We start from the raw sequence: 19,459 nt of genomic DNA on the forward strand, positions 1-19,459 counted from the left end.
TCTACTGCTTCATTCTATACTGAATTACTTTCATGCTTTTCCTATATTAAAATGATATTTCCAATATTCATATGATAAAACAATATGGCTGAATTTTTGATAGCTTTCATAGTTTATACTGTCTCATAACTACTCTATTAATAAGACGAGAAGAACAATTTCAAATTATAAGAGGATATAATTAACAGTGTCAAACCAAAGAAGATCAGAAGGGCTAGGCTCCAGAAAAGAGGTGAAAGGATTAACATTGAACTGAACCATGGATATGATTTCCGCTAAGCTTGGAGGGAAACATACAGAGAAATGACTAATATAAGGGATCCACTGAAAGTTAAGAAAGTTCCTGATGAAAAATCTCTAATTTATATTTGAAGTTGGAGGGTGACTCTTTTACTCAGAATAAGGTAGGTTAATGGAGAGATTGAGATCCTGAATGAAATTGTAAATGACTTTTGAGGAAATTTATAAAAATCACTCATTGGAGATACACAGAAAGGACGAGGGACAGCTGAGAGGATCCAGTAAAAATTTGAAATCTATATACCATTGTTTGCCTCTATCTACATAAGGAATATACTTGCTTCATATTGTTTGGCTTAGTCTTTCTTTGGACGGTAGAGTGCATCTGAAAGGAGAGTGTGCCAGTTTTGATTCTAAGTAGTAAATACGGTGTTTATTTCTACTCATGGTGTCTCTGGTGTTTCTGACCCCCATCAGGAGAAGAACATGCCTCAGGTAGTTGATGCCCCTTCACCCTGGGCCTTAGGAAGAGAAATGAGAGAACTATAGCCAGGAGGGAAGCCTGATCAATCTATAAACCCGTCCAAACTAATACAAGCATCAACTGTGAGCTCACAGCAGCATCCTAGAAGCCTGGGTGAATTTTATCTGGCAGTGATCAATAATTCATTGTAGAATATGGAGAGATGAATGGTTAGGTTGGCCAGGGGCACAGTTTTGCCAGAATAAAGCTGAAAACAAAATGGTAATTGAGGGTAATGGCACAGAGCCTTGGAAATGATGAATATTCCCATCTTGGCTGAATGAAAAAGAAACTGAACGCAGAAAGGAAAAGTAGGTTAAAGAAACATAGACCCGCACACCAAGCTGTTTTTACATCAAGAAGAAATCCTCACTCATTATAAAGCTGATACAATTAGTCAATTTCAAGTTCCTTTTTCTTCTCACATTTCTTCTTTACATCTCTCCAGCCTTTAAGCCTTCAGTTCAAACATTTACTGAGTGCTTGGCACTGGGGATATAGAGAGACCTAAGTGAACTTCCTTGAACTTGAGTTTCAGATGAGATGATAGACAGTTAAAACGGTAACTACCTTGCAATGAATGTGGACAATTGTGCTTTCAATAGATATCCACACAATATCTGCCACCCACATGCTCTTTTGCAATAGCACCTTCCTACAGTCCATAAAGAGGCTGAGTTTGGGAACCCTCTTTTGGGATCTGGATGAGCTTTTGATTCCTTTGATCAATACAGTATAATGGAACTCTCTACAGTGACTTGGATGCTTCCTCTTGGAACTAGTCTCATTCTATGAGAAACCCAAGAACTTACACATATAGGCTCTACTCACCATGCAAGGCATGCCCTACTTTTGAGTCATTATAGCCTGGGCACCAGTCATGTTTCTGAATAAGTTTCCATATGATTCCAGTCCAGCCTTCTTTATGATCCAACTCTCACATCCGTACATGACTACTGGAAAAACCATAGCTTTGACTACACAGACATTTGTTGGCAAAGTGATGTCTCTGCTTTATAATATACTGTCTAGGTTTGTCATAGCTTTTCTTCTAAGGAGCAAGCTTATTTTAATGTCATGGCTGCAGTCACCAACTGCAGTGATCTTGGAGCCCCCCCAAAATAAAATCTGTCATTGCTTCACTTTTCCCCCTTCTACTTGCCATGAAGTGATGGGACAAGATACCACAATCTTAGTTTTTGAACATGGAATTTCAAACCAGCTTTTTCACTCTTCTCTTTCACATCCATCAAGGGACAGTTTAGTTCCTTTTCACTTTCTTCCATTAGAGTGGTATCATCTGCATATCTGGGGTTGTTAATATTTCTCCTGGAAATATTAATTGCAGCCTGTGATTCATCCAGCCCATCATTTCACCTGACATACTCTACATATATGTTCCCAGATGGCTCAGTGGTAAAGAATCCACCTGGCAATGCAGGAGACATAGATTTGATCCCTGGAGTTGGGAAGATTTGCTGGAATAAGAAATGGCAACCCACTCCAATATTCTTGCTTGGGAAATTCCATGGACAGAGGAACCTGGTGGGCTACAGTCCATGAGGGTCTCAGGAGTCAGACATGACTTAGTGACAGCAACAAACTAAAAACCATCTATATAGAAAAAAAAATACTGAACCTCAGTGAGACAATGGGTTATCTGCCATTCTGACTTAGATTATACTTACCCTTTCACTCCCCAGCTCAGTAACATCCTAGACAAAAGTTGATGACATTGCTGACAATGGAGAAATCTGACCTCTTGTGGAATTCCAATAAAAGCATTATCCAAGAAAAAGGTCAATAGCCTGTTCAAAATTGCAGTGCCCTAGAAAATCACTGTTCCCAGAGTATGTTGGCTCTTTGATTTGACTCAGAGCTCAGTTTACCTAGGCCTATCTCCAGGGCACTTCTAACACAATGACAAACTTCTAGAAGCAACTGCTTATGCTTATGATTTCAGCAATGGAAAACCTGGACCTCACCTGAAATTTTAAAGGAACTGTTAGAGAAGTAGATGGCCACAGAGGAGTTTAACATATTTCTGAAGATCCAAAAGGCCATATGCACAAGCAAATCTGGGTGCACGAGCAGAAAATATGTAAGAAAAAATACAATACCAGTCACTCACTTCCAGCCTACCTTGAGGAAGAATTGAAACTATTTCTATTTGCAAGTGACTTGATCTTGTATATAAAAAATCCAAAGAAATTCATTATTAGCACTAATAATCAAATTCAACTTTGCACCTGGATATAAGGTCAAAGTACAAAAATAACAAGCCACAAATAATCCAAAAATTAAAATAAGAAAAAAATTCTGCTTACAATAATGGCAAAATATATCAAATAAATAGAAATAATGTTTTAAAGTATAATGCTTATACACTGAAAAGTATAAAACATTACTGAAAGAAATTAAAGATCTAAATAAATGGAACAACATCCTACCTTCATGGATGAGAAGACTTAACATTTTTAAGATGTATTACTACTCAGCAAATTAATCTACCAATTCATCAATTAATCTACCAAAAGTGTAGTCTTTTTCAAAATATAACTGATTTTCTTTCAATAATTGACAAAATGATTCTAAAATTCATACAAAAAGTCAAGGGACTCAGAAACCAAAAGAATCTTGAAAAAGAGCAAAATTAGGACTCATATTTCTCATTTTCAAATTTATTTACAGTAATCAAGACAATGTGGTGCTGGCATGAGATTAGACATATATAGTTAAACTGACAGTCCAGAAAAAAAATCTTTACATTTATGCCCAATTTATTTGCAACAAGAGCACCATGACAATTCAATGAACAAAGGACAGTCTTTTCAGCAAATGGTGTTGGGAAAACAAGATGCCCACAATCAAAAGAATGAATTTGTGTAAAACAGGGCAGGCATTTTAGAAAATAGTTTGAAAGGTCCTCAAAATGATGGCTGTGGAATTATCATAAGACCTATCTATACCAATGTTAGATAGATGCCCAAGAGGAATTAAAACATATATCCACACAAAAGCATACTCATGAATGTTCATTACTATGGATAATGATTATTTATAATGACTAAAAAGTGGAAACAAGCTAAATAACCATAAACTAATGAATGGATAATCAAAATGTGGCATATTCATACAATAGAATGTTTCTTGGCAATAAAAAAATGAAGTACAGATACATGCTTTAAAATGAATGAGCATTAAACATATGATGCTAAATGAAAGAAATCACTTACAGAAGGCCACACATTGTGCAATTCCATTTCTTTGAAATGCCCTAAATAAGCAAATCCATGGAGGCAGAAAACTGAATATTAGTAGTTCCTCAGTTGGGGAATGAGGAAAGATGGCTAATGAATATGGTTTGGAGTTTCTTTTAGGGAGTTTGTAAATGTTCTGAAAATAGGTGATGGTTATACACTGAACTATAAGACAAGCAAACATACAAACCCAGTTAGTAGTAAATAACAACAGAGACAATAACAAATGCTTGCAAAATCTCGACCCAATACCACAACACTTTAAACAGTTGAGAAAAGGCAGAAATTGTATCTCAATGCATGAAGGATGAAATCCACTGATGCAGGTCCAAGCATGCAGATTTATTATCCAATAAATCTATGGTGATTCCAAGTTCCTTGATCTGGCAAAGTCATCCTGAGATCAGAACTTCCATCCCTGTGCCCCATAAAACCAAGCCCAGATGGAAAGATCATTTTCAGTGCTGCTTTTAGAGCCATACCAAAAAATAGTTTCACAGCCTCTTTTGGCATGGTGGCTGGATCCAAGTGGGATGCTAAGTGGCAAAGGCAAGAAGTTCTTCCTTCTGCCTTTATCAACATAACATCCAGTGCTCAGAAAAGCAGCTGTTGGTGAGAGATGGAGGTAGGATGATAGATGCCCATCTAAATGCTTCAGAGGAGAATGTTCAAGATACTGAGTGAGATTTAGAAGATGCAAGAAAGAAAGAATAAAGCCAACAGCAGGCAGAGTACCAAACAGGAGACAAAAAGGATAGATTAGTGACAGAAGCATAAAAGGATAAATCAGAGAAACTTTGATAAGGCTGAAAAGAGAAGAAAAACAGAACAAAGCTACAACAAACAGAAAGAAAAAAGAGAACAAAGAATCTGTTTTCTTTTTAACACTCCTAGCTTTTTTTCTCCCAAATATTGATAAATATGGAACAAAACAAGACCTTTGGCCTTTTCATATGCTCTTGGCTACACCAGGAGAAGAAGCACTTTAAAATATAATACTCAGAGTGATGGAGAAACATATAGTAGAGTTGGGTTGGCAATACAGTAATCCAATCCTATATCATACAATAATTCTGCAATAACTGGTGAATTGTTTAGTATTTTCTCACAAATTGGCTAAGAAATAAATACAAACTGTTTTGCTCCATCCAATTCATAATGAATATTAATGATAAAAATAAGCATACAAAGCAAAACAAAAACTACATATGGTAAAATTGGTTGTTAAAATTGACAACAGCAAAACATTTTTATAAAATTTCTCTCTGCAGAATTTGAGAATAAGTGGACTTGGTAGGACATCCATAAAACAAAATTTCCAATTGTTTGTATGAATAAAAAACTTGATTAGCAAGAACTGGTTTTCACTGAAACTCTTACCTGGAAGATAATGACTCTGATGAAAATAATCTCAACAAAATAAAAGTGAACATTAAAAAAGTAGGTATGATTTGAGTGCTAGGTAGGAAGTTGACTAAGAAATTAAATTGACGTAGTGGTGAAAATGAGTCAGTGCACTTTTCTTTTGTTGGAGTATATTCTTCTCCATGTGCTCTGGATACATTTCTGAATATGTATGCTGACACATAGTGAGCCCCTCAGCGTCTGTTACTGAGGAAGCTTGATTTAGTTACTCTTCCGATAAACAGTGTAAATTCAAGATGATTAGCAGCCCGCCTTCCCTGGGCTTGACATGAGGAGGGAGCAGATGATCTGATAGGTTTTATTGCCTCTAATTTTTGTGACTAATATAGAGGTTCTGTTTTGAAAGCACCCAGATCTGGCTCCATTCTGGCTTAGCTAAGAACAGATTTGGAACAAAATGTACTCTTTCCCAAGAGCCAGGCTCTCAGAACTCTCCTAAGGATAATTTTGAAAGGCATAAGCAAACCAAGAATAGTTCAGGGTGGCCATGAAGCTTGCCAAAGGCTTAAAGAAAATCCAAATGGCCTAATTGAATTCAGACAGTGAGGCTAATAGGAGCCCTTACGTGTCAAAAGGAGGGGCTCTTCCTGTTTCCTGTCTTAAGGTTTCCCTATGGAGGGACCACTGCTGAAGAAACAGTCCCATGCCCTCTCTCACTCTTCTTTATGTGATTGATAAATTGAAAGAAGGAACAGGAATCCTCCACGTAGCTCCCTCTTGTAACTTTTAGAAGCAAGTTTTCCCTCCAGGAAGGTGCTATCTGTGCTTCTTGTTGCTATAAAAGTTACAGGGGCACATACCACTCCTGACTTCCCTGGTGGCTCAACTAGTAAAGAACTTGCTTGCCGATGTAGGAGACACAAGTGAACCAGGTTCGATCCCTGAGTCTGGAAGATCCCCTGAGAAGGAAATGGCAACCCACTGAGTATTCTTGCCTGGAGAATTCCATGGACAGCAGAGCCTGGCAGATCGCACAGAGTTAGACACAACTGAGTGATTAACACACACACACACACACACCCCATTCCTGTCACTATTTTCATGTCAGGAACACTGTGAGTTTTCTCTCTCTGCCTGGTGTATAAAATTAATGTCTCTTTGTCACATATGTAAGTCATTCTCCGATCCAGATTTTTGTATCAGATAAAGTTGATATTTTGATTATTATCCTTAGTCCTGTTTGCTAGATAGTTTCAAACTCAGGCAGGAAAGAGAAGAATGTTATTTATTGTCTAAATTCCAACATACACCCCACTTTTTCCTCTTTTCTGTATTTCCTTTAGTGGAAACCTCTGAAATTTATTTATGGGGTGTGTGTGTGTGTGTGTGTGTGTGTGTGTGTGTGTGTGTGTCTTGTTTGTTTTTGTCCAGTCGCTAAGTCATGTCAGATTCTTTGCAATCCCATTGACCACAGTACACCAGGCTCCTCTGTCCTTCACTATTGCCTAGAGTTTGCTCAAACTCATGTCCATGGAGTCAGTGATGCTATCTAACCATCTCATTTTCTCCCCACATCCTTATCTTTTTGCCTTCAATCTTTCCTAGCCTCAAGTCTTTTCCAATAAGTAGGCTCACTGTGTGTATTTGGGCTCTTTTTTTAGGCAAAGAAAATAAAATCACAAATTTGGGATACAGTTAGCATTTTGAAGGTCTTATAGAAATTAAAAGCCATAGGCTTCACAAAATTTTAAGAAAAAAAAAAAAGAGAGAGAGAGATGACAAGTGACAAGAACCTGAAGTAGGTGGGGCAGGAGACATGTGTTTACCAAGAATAGGCTTATTTCATGCAGGAAAGACATTTGAAATAAATATGACATATTTTAATATGTACTCTGTGGGTAATATAAAATAACATTCTTTTAAATAAATTTCCTCTCAAAATCTCACAGCACAACCATATATATTTTTGTGTGTGTGAAACTGATCTCAGATTTAGAAAACTGGTTTGAATCTCTAAAACTTAACTTTTAAATAAAATTGGCATACTTATAGTATCATTACTTAGCAAATAAGTTGGTAGGTTTTCCTGTAACCCCAGACTATACTAGGGTTCAAAAACATAATGAAAAATATTGTACAAGGGAAATGTGTGTACTCTAGGGAATAAAGTTCTACTTATACTTGTATTCACCATTAGCATCAATAAACATCTAAAATTGTTACAGCAATTAAATACAGAAAACAATTCAAAATCTTTTAGAAACAAAGGGGAAAGCTCTGAAATATGAAAATGAAGAGCACATCTCAGGCTACACAGAGTGGCCCCAGAGGAAATTGCCTAGTGGGTGAAGCTTGTCTCTTAGCTTTGGGTTCTTCTCCGTAGATATTTTATAATTTCATGTTTTCACTCTTTCAGGACTTTGAACTTGGCCTATCTTAGCTGAGACAAGAGACAGAGAGCTTTCCCCCAGACATTCCAGTCCATTTCACTTATTTCTACACATCCTTCAAGAATTAGCTGAAAGGTTTCCTTCTCTCTAGGTTGAAAACCTGCTATTTCTAGTGTCCTGTGCATACCCAAATAGGGGGAAATAGAAGAGATGTCTTAGCTCAAGGATAAGCTGTGGGTTTAACCTTTGTGGGTGAAGGAAGAGTGTGAGCAGATAGTGCCTTCTCACAATCCTGCAATACTACAGACATACTTGTCTGCTCTGCCTTTACCAGATCTAGCCTTGCTCTGTTGTTCCATTCCAAGTTGAGAGAAATTGAGAGATAAAAGCCCTCTGCGTGGGTATCCCTATCCATAAGAAGAGCATCCCTATTCACAGAAAATCCTCCAGCTGTTTTAACCTATGTCTAGTGCTAAGTTTCACTGAGATTACTAACAGGTACAGAGCCAATTAACTGCTTTGGATTTTATCATCATCACCGGCATTGTCAACAGACACTTAATGAGTATCCCTAGAGCACAGCCCGTCGTACTTGATGCTAAGAACTCATCTTCTTTCCCCTGGAGGACATTTTAATGAACAATGAAATAGCTAAAAACTAGACATGAAAGAGGAAAGGCTAGAGAAATAAAAGGAATAATAATTGGTCCCCAAGTAAAGAGCTTCCTGACTTTCCTCATTTCTCTTTTGAGAGTGGTGGTCATAAGTTATTTAAATATATAAAGAGATCTATTGATACACACAAACTGAATAGAGAGAGAGGACAATGCTATAGATTGAATATTTGTGTCCCTCCCCGCCCCCCCCCCCCCCCCGCTCCCACAAAGTTCATGTTAAAAATTCGATGCCTATGGTGACGATATTAGGAAGTGAGACCTTTGGGAAATAACTAGGGCATGAGTGTTCTGCCTTCCTGCATGGGATTAGTGTTCTTATAAAAGAGGCCCCAGAGAGATCACTTGCCTAGCTTGCCATGTAAGAACACGGCAAGAAGTCATTGTCTATAAACCAAGAATGGATCATTACCAGACATCAAATCTGCTGGCATTGTGATCTTGAACTTCCCAGCCTCTAGAATTATAAAAGATAAATGCTGCTTATAAGCCACTCATAGCAACCTGAAAGAACTAAGACAAATGATTTTGGTGGTGATGATGATGTTGATGATAGATATACATAGAAGTAAATGACATGCAAATGTAAACAACATGCAAAGATCTGTAGTCTAGACAGAGTCTACATATACATATATATATATAGAGAGAGAAGTGTCCAAAAAAATCTTATTAGGAACTCTTTATATTAATATATATAATTAGAAGCACATAATAATTTTTATTTTACTGATTAAAATTATTGGCTGGAATTAAGAATTTTCCTCAAACAACACTTGAATTCTCAATTCAAATGAAAGTTCTATGGTTAGAAAGAGGACAGCAGTCTTGGATAAAATCCAGACAAGAGTAATAATCTTGACTGAGAAACTAAATGAAGAAATTTTAAGGCCAAATACAAATAGTTAGGGAAAGATGTAACCCTAAATATAATTTAATTCATGAGCCCAAAAGTAGCATGGAATTGGTTAACCTAGTACAAATGGATTCTCTGAAAAAGCTTTATTTTTAGCCTGAATAATGGGAAGTGAGTAAGACCAGAACATGTAGAGATCTGAACCACTGGTTAGTAAAAGAGTTTTCCCAAGTAATATGTTAACACTGAATCTATTTTAAACAAAATTGAACATATTACATTCCTGAGATGCAACCTAGTGATTCCTGGATGGTGTACCAGATAACTAAAAAAGCTTCATCACTAACACGTGACACATTTATCTATTCATTTTAATGTGTGATACATTTATCATCTATTCATTTAAGTAGCATATTCTTTTGTTTACGGTAGGGTCTATTTACGGGATGTTCAAGGAACAAGAATGAAGCCTAAAGATGAAATGTAGGTCATAGAAGCCCCTTCATGGATCATAGCTTGTTGTGGCAAAGAGGCTTGCATAACTCAATGAAACCATAAGCCATGCTGTGCAGGGCCACCCAAGATGGACAACTCATAGTGAACAAGTCCAACAAAATATGGTCCCCTGGAGGAGAAAATGGCAACCCACTCCAGTATTCTTATGTAGAGAAACCCATGGACAGTATGAAAAGGCAAAAATTCAGGACATTGGAAGACAAGCCCACAAGGTCAGAAGGTGTCCCATATGCTACTGGGGAAGAACAAAGGGCAATTACTAATAGCTCCAGAAAAACTGAAGTGGATGGGCCAAAGCAGAAACAATGCACAGTTGTGGATGTGTTTGGTGGTGAAAGCAAAGCCCAGTGTTGTAAAGATCATTATTTCATAAGAACCTGGAATGTTAGGTCCATGAATCAAGGTAAATTGGATATGGTCAGGCAGAAGATAGCAAGAGTGAACATTGAAATCTTAGCGAACTAAAACAACAGGAATGAGTGAATTTAATTTAGATGACCATTATATCTACTACTGTAGGCAAGAATTCCTTAGAAGAAATGGAGTAGCCCTCATAATCAACAAAAGAATCCAAATGCAATCTTGGTTGCAATTTCATACACAACAGAATGAACTCAGTTCATTTCCAAGGTAAACCATTCAACATCACAGTAATCCAAGTCTATGCCTCAACCATGGATGCTGAAGAAGCTGAAGTTGAATGGTTCCATGAAGACCTACAAGACCTTCTGGAACTAACACCAAAATGGTACCCTTTTCATCATAAGAAATTGGAATGCAAAGTGGGAAGTCAAAAGATACCTGGAGTAACAGGCAAGTTTGGCCTTAGGGTACAAAATGAAGCAGGGCAGAGGCTAACAGAATTTTTCCAAGAGAATACATTGGTCATAGCAAATATCCTCTTCCAATGACACAAGAGACAACTCTACAGATGGTCAATACCAAAATCAAATTGATTATGTTCTTTGCAGCCAAAGATGGATAAGCTCTATACAGTCAGTAAAAACAAGACCTGGAGCTGACTGTGGCTCATATCATGAGCTCCTTATTTCAAAATTCAGGCTTAATGTGAAGAAAGTACAGAAAACTACTAGGCCATTCATTTCATTTCAGTTTAGTTCAGTTCAGTCGCTCAGTAGTGTCCGACTCTGCGACCCCATGAATTGCAGCACGCCAGGCCTCCCTGTCCATCACCAACTTCTGGAGTTCACTCAAATTCATGTCCATCAAGTCAGTGATGCCATCCAATCATCTCATCCTCTGTTGTCCCCTTCTCCTTCTGCCCCAAATCCCTCCCAGCATCAGGGTTTTTTCCAATGAGTCAACTCTTTACACGAGGTGGCCAAAGTATTGGAGTTTCAGCTTCAGCATCAGTCCTTCCAATAAACACCCAGGACTGATCTCCTTTAGAATGGACTGGTTGGATCTCCTTGCAGTCCAAGGGACTCTTAAGAATCTTCTCCAACACCACAGTTCAAAAGCATCAATTCTTCGGCGCTCAGCTTTCTTCACAGTCCAACTCTCACATCCATACATGACCACTGGAAAAACCATAGCCTTGACTAGACGGACCTTTGTTGGCAAAGTAATCTCTGCTTTTCAATATGCTATCTAGGTTGGTCATAACTTTCCTTCCAAGGAGTAAGCGTCTTAATTCCATGGCTGCAAATCACCATCTGCAGTGATTTTGGAGCCCCCAAGAATAAAGTCTGACATTGTTTCCACTGTTTCCCCATCTGTTTCCCATGAAGTGATGGGACCAGATGCCATGATCTTCGTTTTCTGAATGTTGAGCTTGAAGCCAACTTTTTCACTCTCCTCTTTCACTTTCATCAAGAGGCTTTTTAGTTCCTCTTCACTTTCTGCCATAAGGGTGGTGTCATCTGCATATCTGAGGTTATTGATATTTCTCCCGGCAATCTTGATTCCAGCTTGTGCTTCTTCCAGCCCAGTGTTTCTCATGATGTACTCTGCATATAAGTTAAATAAGCAAGGTGACAATATACAGCCTTGATGTACTCCTTTTCCTATTTGGAACCAGTCTGTTGTCCCATGTCCAGTTCTAACTGTTGCTTCCTGACCTGCATATAGGTTTCTCAAGAGGCAGGTCAGGTGGTATGGTATTCCCATCTCTTTCAGAATTTTCCATTCAGGTATGATGTAAATCACATCCTTAAAGATTATACAGTGGAGGTGACCAATAGATTTAAGAGATTAGATACGGTAGACAGAATGCCTAAAGAACTATGGATGGAGGTTCATAACATTGCACAGAAAGCTATAACCAAAATCATCTCAAAGAAAAAAAATGCAAGAAGGCAAAGTAGTTGTCTGAGGAGGCTTCACAAATAGCTGAGGAAAGAAGAAAAGTGAAAGGCAAGGTAGAAAGGGAAAGATGTACCCAACTGAATGCAGAGTTCCAGAGAATAGAAAGGAGAGATAAGAAGGCCTTCTTAAATGAACTGTGTAAAGAAATAGAGGAAAATAATAGCATGGGAAAAGACCAGAGATCTCTTCAAGAAAATTGTAGATATCAAAGGAACATCTCATGCAAGAACAGGCATGATATAGGACAGAAGTGGTATGGGCCTAAGAGAAGCAGAAGAGATTAAAAAGAGGTGATGAGAATACATAGAACAATACAAAAAGAGTTGTATTAACCCAGATAACTACGATGGTGTGGTCACACACCTAGAGCCAGACATCCTGGAGTGTGAAGTCAAGTAGGCCTTGTGAAGCATTACTATGAACAAAGTCATTGGAGGTGACAGAATTCTAGAACTATTTCAAATCCTAAAAGATGATGCTGTTAAAGTGTTGCACTCAGTATGCCAGCAAATTTGGAAAACTCAGCAGTGGCCACAGGACTGGAAAAGGTCAGTTTTCATTCCAATCACAAAGAAGAACAATGCCAAAGAATGTTCCAACTATTGCACAATTGTACTCATTTCACATGCTAGCAAGGTTATGCTGAAAATCTTTCAAGCTAAGCTTCAGTAGTACATAAACTAAGAACTTCCAGATGTACAAGATGGGTTTCAAAGGGGCAGAGGAATCAGATATCAAATTTCCAACATTCATTGGATCATGGAGAAAGCAATGGAGTTCCAGAAAAACATCTATTTCTGCTTCATTGACTATGCTAAAGCCTTTGACTAGGTGAATTACAACAAACTGTGGAAAATTCTTTAAGAGATGGGAATACCAGACCACCTTACCTGTCTCCTGAGAAACCTGTACCCAGGTCAAGAAAGAGCAGTTAGAACTGAACATGGAACAACTGGTTCAAAATTGGGAAAGTAGTATGACAAAGCTGTATATTGTCACCTGCTTATTAAACTCATATGCAGAGTGTGTGCTTGCATCCTCACCGATGCCTGACTCTTTGTGACCCCTGTAGACTACAGCCCACCAGGCTCTTCTGTCCACAGGAGTTTCCTGGCAAGAATACTGGAGTCAGTTGCCATTTCCTCCTCCAGGGGATCTTCCTGACCAAAACACTGAACCCTTGTTTCCTGCATATCCTGCATTGGCAGGCAGATTCTTTGCCACTGATCCACCTGGTGATCCTATGTACAGAGTACATCATGCAAAATGGCAGGCTGGATGAATTACAGGCTGGAATCAAGATTGCCAGGAGAAATGTCAAAAATCTCAAATATGCAGATATACTACTCTAATGGCCGAAAGTGAGGAACTAAAGAGCCTCTGGATGAGAGTAAAAGAAGAGAATGAAAAAACTGTGTTGGAACTCAACATTCATAAACCTAAGATTATGGCATCTGGCCCCATCACTTTATGGCAAATAGAAGGGGAAAAAGTAGAAGCAGTGGTAGACTTTATTTTTGGGGGCTCCAAAATCACTGCAGATGGTGACTGCAGCCATGAAATTAAAAGACGCTTATTCCTTGGAAGGAAGGCTATGATAACATATAGACAACATATAGATAACATATAGACAACATATAGACAACACTAATAGACAACATATTAAAAAGCAGAGACATCACTTTGCCAAGAAAGGTCCATGTCAAACCTATGATTTTTCCAGTAGTCATGTACAAATGTGAGAGTTGGACTGTAAAGAAGGTTGAGCACCAAAGAATTGATGCTTTCAAACTGTGGTGCTGGAGAAGACTCTTGAGAATCACTTGGACGTCTAGATCATACTAGTCTATCCTAAAGGAAATCAACCCTAAATATTCATTGGAAGGACTGATGCTGAAGCAGAAGCTCCAATACTTTGGTCACTTGATGCAAAGAACCAGTTCATTGTAAAAGACCCTGATGCTAGTAAAACTTGAAGGCAAAAGGAGAAGGGGGCATCAGAGGATGAGATGGTTAGAAAACATTACTGACTGAATGGACATGAATTTGAGCAAACTCCAGGAGACAGAAGACAGGGAAGCCTGGTGGGCTACAATCCATGAGTTTACAAAGAATCAGACAAGACTTAGCAACAAATAACAACAACTTCAGGTCATAGAAGATTTGTATCACAAAATACAAGTGCTTCAGCTGATTCTTGAAGAGAAAGAGGCTAAGAGGAGATCCAGTAAGGATCAGAATTATAGGAAAGAAAAACGTTTCAGACAATGGGAATGGAATTAACAAATGCCCTGAGGCATGAGAGAGCTTGGTTTGTTGTTTAAGAAGTGTAGAAGAGTTAGGTGTGGCTAGATCTGATTCTCCTTGTTGTAGGGCAGAAATCAACACAACATTGTAAAGCAAGTGTCCTCCAATTAAAAATTTAAAAAAAAAAAAAGAAGAGTGACTAGATTATAGAGCTCATGAGGGAATATAAAATATCAGAATCTGAAAAACTGTACATCCCACATTAAATTCCCCAAGTTCCACAGGCCTAAGAATCCCATCTTGGTAATAAAATTAAGTGACACTCCTCACCCTCACAGTTGTACACTATTTAACATCTGATGATTTCAACTCTGTTACCAGTGGAATATTCCTCAAAACCCAAATGCCAGTTGATAAATAAAATCTCCCTTAGTTATAAAATTACAAAAATAATTTAAGTTGGAAAAAAAAATATATATATATATATATGGATCAGCTGGTAAAGAATCCGCCTGCAATGCGGAAGACCTGGGTTCAATCCCTTGGTTGGGAAGATCCCCTGGAGAAGGGAAAGGCTACCCACTCCAGTATTTTGGCCTGGAGAATTCCGGGGACTGTATAGTCCATGGGATTGCAAAGAGTCAGACACAACTGACTCACTTTCACTCACAAAAGCAGTCTTCTATTTTTCTCAAATTCTCTGTCTACTAAGGGACCAACTTCACTTTAAGCCCCAGTGGTATTCTATCTTTCCCACAAAAGAGAGAGTGGGAAAAGATAAATTTCCAGACATGATTTTGCACACAAATGGCAGGCATAGGTTTCTAAAGGATGGTTTCCAACCTGTTAATAGTTTTCAATACACAGCAGCTGCAATCCATGAAAGAGATAAATATTCATGGCACAAAGCATTTATACGTATCAAATGTATATTCATGAACAAATGGCTTCCCCTGCCTTTAATAGTGTTTGCTGTGCAGTCAGTGAAGAATGGACCAAGCTTCCTCCGGCTGCTACTGGGGAGTGTCTACTGCTACATCTCCTGAACGTCAGCTCCGCCTTGGCTACAGACAGGACAATAGCCATGAAAAAGACCAAAAACTGTGCCCGGACTCACTCCTCACTCAGTCCAGATTGGATAGCAGCCCCTTCCTGCATCAAATATTAACAACAAATTCTATAAGGCTGCCAACTTGTTTTTCAGGAAAAAGCATTATATAGTCAAGCCTTGTGTGGCCATATGTGCACGGTAATATCCATGGTTGACCATCCTCTTTCAAATATGCTTTGTCACAGTACTACCCTCCCAATGGGCTTTACTCAGAATACTGGGAGAGAATTTGCATACCCTGAATAGCACTCTCAGGTGATCATCGATGTCCAGTTGCCCTGCCCTCAATCAGAGCATTGTGTGTAGCGTGGATGCAAAAGAATGACAGTGCAAACTGTTCGACAGGAGTCTTTGTTATTCAGTAAGGTTTGGTGGATGGCATGTGCTTTTGAAAATTGGCATATTGTTTGATAAAAAAGTGCTGTTTGCTCCGTTAATTTCTCCAGGAGGCAGGCAAGAATAGAATCAAGTGAGGAAATGTGCCTTTTGTTGAATAAGAATAAGGAGCTATCATAAGGTTTTAGGGCACTGAACAAAGGCTGCTAAAAATAAAAAATAATCATAATCATAAAATGAAAGGATTTAAATTGTATCATGCAGGCAAAAGAACCTGTCAGCTTTGCAGGCAGGTCTCCTTGCTCTGTCTCTCAACTCTTGGTCAGCTTCCAGCCCTCTTTTATAGGATCACAGGATAATAATTCCAACTCTGTCAAACATGCCAACTTTCCCCTTTCTCTCTCTTAGCATTTGCTTTTGATCCACTCAAAGAGATGAACTTTTAGGACCGTTATGATAAACTGAAAATAGGATCTGATACCATTCCCTCCTACACGTTTTTATAAGGATATCTAGTTGTATCTGAATTTTAATTTGCAAAGTTAAATCACACCTGATTCCTCTCAGTAGTTTATACAATATATTGCATCAGAATCCAAGTGATAACCTACTATGAAATGTGAAAAGATTTTAGCTCTTTGTGTTATGAGACTGAGACTACATGTAACAGCCAGTGGGGAGGAAGCATTGTCATGGGTCTGTCAAAGATCCAAAAGCATCATGAATTACAGCTGGACTCAGCAAGGATGACATCATACCTCACTATAAATGATATGATTCCAGTATTTAAAATATAGTTTCAGTGTTTAAAATAAAGCTAATTTTGCCTTGAATTGTATTAATGAAATCAAACCTTCCATAAGGAAATGTCCCTGAAATTTCTATAAATAAATAGGGAAGACTCTCTAAAGAATCTCTGAAGGTCTCCAGTGAATTCCCTAGCCTCTTCCCTCTTCTAATTATTACAATTCAGAGCATGTTGTTTTCATCTTTTTCCACTGTCTCAATGACGACCTTACGGTATGTATTAGATTCCTCTGTGCCAACTTCATACATCCTAAATGATGAAGAGCAGTCCATATTCTCATCTAACACCACACCATGATTGTTACTTTATCAGAAGTAACAATAATACAAAAGGCATAGGAACTGACCTCATCTAAGTTGTCCATTTGTTTGAACTATTTCTTCTATGCCTATCATGTTCTTGGACCATTCTATTTGCTATAGACACAGAATTTCTCTCAAGATGTGTTAAGTCTAACAGGGAAACCAGATGAAGTATTCATGCAGTTAGAAGGCGGTGTTCTAAGCGCTCCAGTGGAAGAAGTTGTTTTTGTTGTTTAGTTGCTAAGTCATGTCAGACTCTTTGCGACCCCATGGACTACAACAAGCCAGGCTTCCCTGTCCTTCACTATATCCCATGAGGTCTTAGGATTAGGTAATTAATTAATCATGGCACTAACCACAACATTTCATAATGCTTCACAATTGTTGCCAGCCTAAGAACCGTCTTCAAAAGCTTGACTATGGAAAATGACTTCTTCCCCTTGACAAACATTTTCAGAATTAAAAGGAGGGTCAGGAAGGAATGGAAACTAGGATGTGGAGAGAAATGTGACTAGCTATAAGCCAATACCTGGAGAAGGCAATGGCACCCCACTCCAGTGTTCTTGCCTGGAGAATCCCAGGGACGGGGGAGCCTGGTGGGCTGCCGTCTATGGGGTCGGACAGAGTCGGACACGACTGAAGCGACTTAGCAGCAGCAGCAGCATAAGCCAATACCATGCCAAGCACTTTTTAATACTTCTTCAGCAATTCGAAATAACCTTTACAAGCAGTTATTATTGGCTAAGCAAAAAAGAGGTAGTGGGGTTAAATACCATCCTTGAGGTCACACAGCCATGAAAAGCCAGATGGAAAATTTAAACGAAGTCACATGTCCTTTCCACTACTGATGCTTGCCTCTGAAGACAGATGTGTCCTGACTCTCAAGCTGAAAGAGAGGATGAATTCACCTTTCTGTAAAACTGAAAAGCAGCCTAATGTACATTTTCTACTCTAAATTCAGGATGATAGAGCAAATACTAAAACAGAATAGAAAAAACATGAAACTTATTGAAAAGCTATTCATGTAACTCGAGGGGTTCACTGCCTCTGAGTCACCAGCAGAAGATCTGCATTTAGGCTCCGTTGTCCTTTGCTCCCGAGAGCGATCAACTACAGGGGAAGCCACTGAGTTGGAGAAGGAAGCTTCTCCACTCACTAGACCCAGCTTCCCACTCACTTTGTAACTGGATTTGCAAAATCCCAAATATCACACAAACAGGATCCCTTTGTAAGTGCTGGTTCTGGACTGGAAGTCCAGGGGGCTGGGAGAGGCATTAGCTAAAGATTAAATGGGAGAGGTGAGCAGGGAAATAAATGGAAAGGAAAACACTGAAATGGGTAGTTTCTGTAATAGTTTCCGTGATTAGTTCAGGGTGATTACCTTACCCTAAAGCATAATGGATTGTTACCAAACTAAGAATAGAATACGAAAATAACTACCTACATTCTGAGTTATAAACACTTACTTCTTTTAGAACTTAACTCTTGTTAACAGGGAAATTACAAGCCTTTCATTTTGTACGTACATATATTTATGTATTTTGTATTTGGTAGATATATTATACCTATTTGTATTTTACACATATACTTTATATATATATAAATATATGTAAATACACATAAATAAATATGTATATATAAGCATATGCTTACATATTTATTTATAAAATTAGCTAACCCTCAGTTCAGTTCACATAGTCATGTCCAGTTCTTTGCGACCCCATGGACTACAGCATGCCAGTCTTCCCTTTCCAATACCAGTTCCCAGAACTTGCTCAAACTCATGTTCATTGAGTCGGTGATGCCATCCAATCATCTCATCCTCTGTCATTGCCTCCTCCTGCCTTTAATCTTCCCCAGCATCAGGGTCTTTTCCAATAAGTCAGTTCTTCACATCAGGTGGCCAGAGTATTGGAGTTTCCGCTTCAATATCAGTCCTTCCAATGAATATTCAGGACTGATTTCCTTTAAGGTTGACTGGTTTGATCTCCTTACAGTCCAAGGGACTCTCAAGAGTCATCTCCAACACCACAGTTCAAAAGCATCAATGCTTCAGCGCTCAGCCTTCTTCACAGTCCAACTCTCACATCCATACATGACCACAGGAAAAACCATAGCCTTGACTAGACGGACCTTAGCTGGCAAAGTAATGTCTCTGCTTTTGAATATGCTGTCTAGGTTGGTCATAGCTTTTCTTCCAAGGAGCGAGCATCTTTTAATTTCATGGCTGCAGCCACCATCTGAAGTGATTTTGGAGCCCAAGAAAATAAAGTCTCTCACTGGTTCTATTGTTTCCCCATCTATTTGCCAAGAAGTGATGGGACCAGATGACATGATCTTCGTTTTTTGGATGTTGAGTTTTAAGCCAGCTTTTTTACTCTCCTCTTTCACTTTCATCAAGAGGCTTTTTAGTTCCTCTTCACTTTCTGCCATAAGGGTGGTGTCATCTGAGGTTACTGATATTTCTTCTGACAATCTTGATTCCAGCTTGTGCTTCATCCAG

Source organism: Capricornis sumatraensis, chromosome 4 (assembly GCF_032405125.1).
Source record: "Capricornis sumatraensis isolate serow.1 chromosome 4, serow.2, whole genome shotgun sequence".
Classification (NCBI taxonomy): Eukaryota; Metazoa; Chordata; class Mammalia; order Artiodactyla; family Bovidae; genus Capricornis; species Capricornis sumatraensis.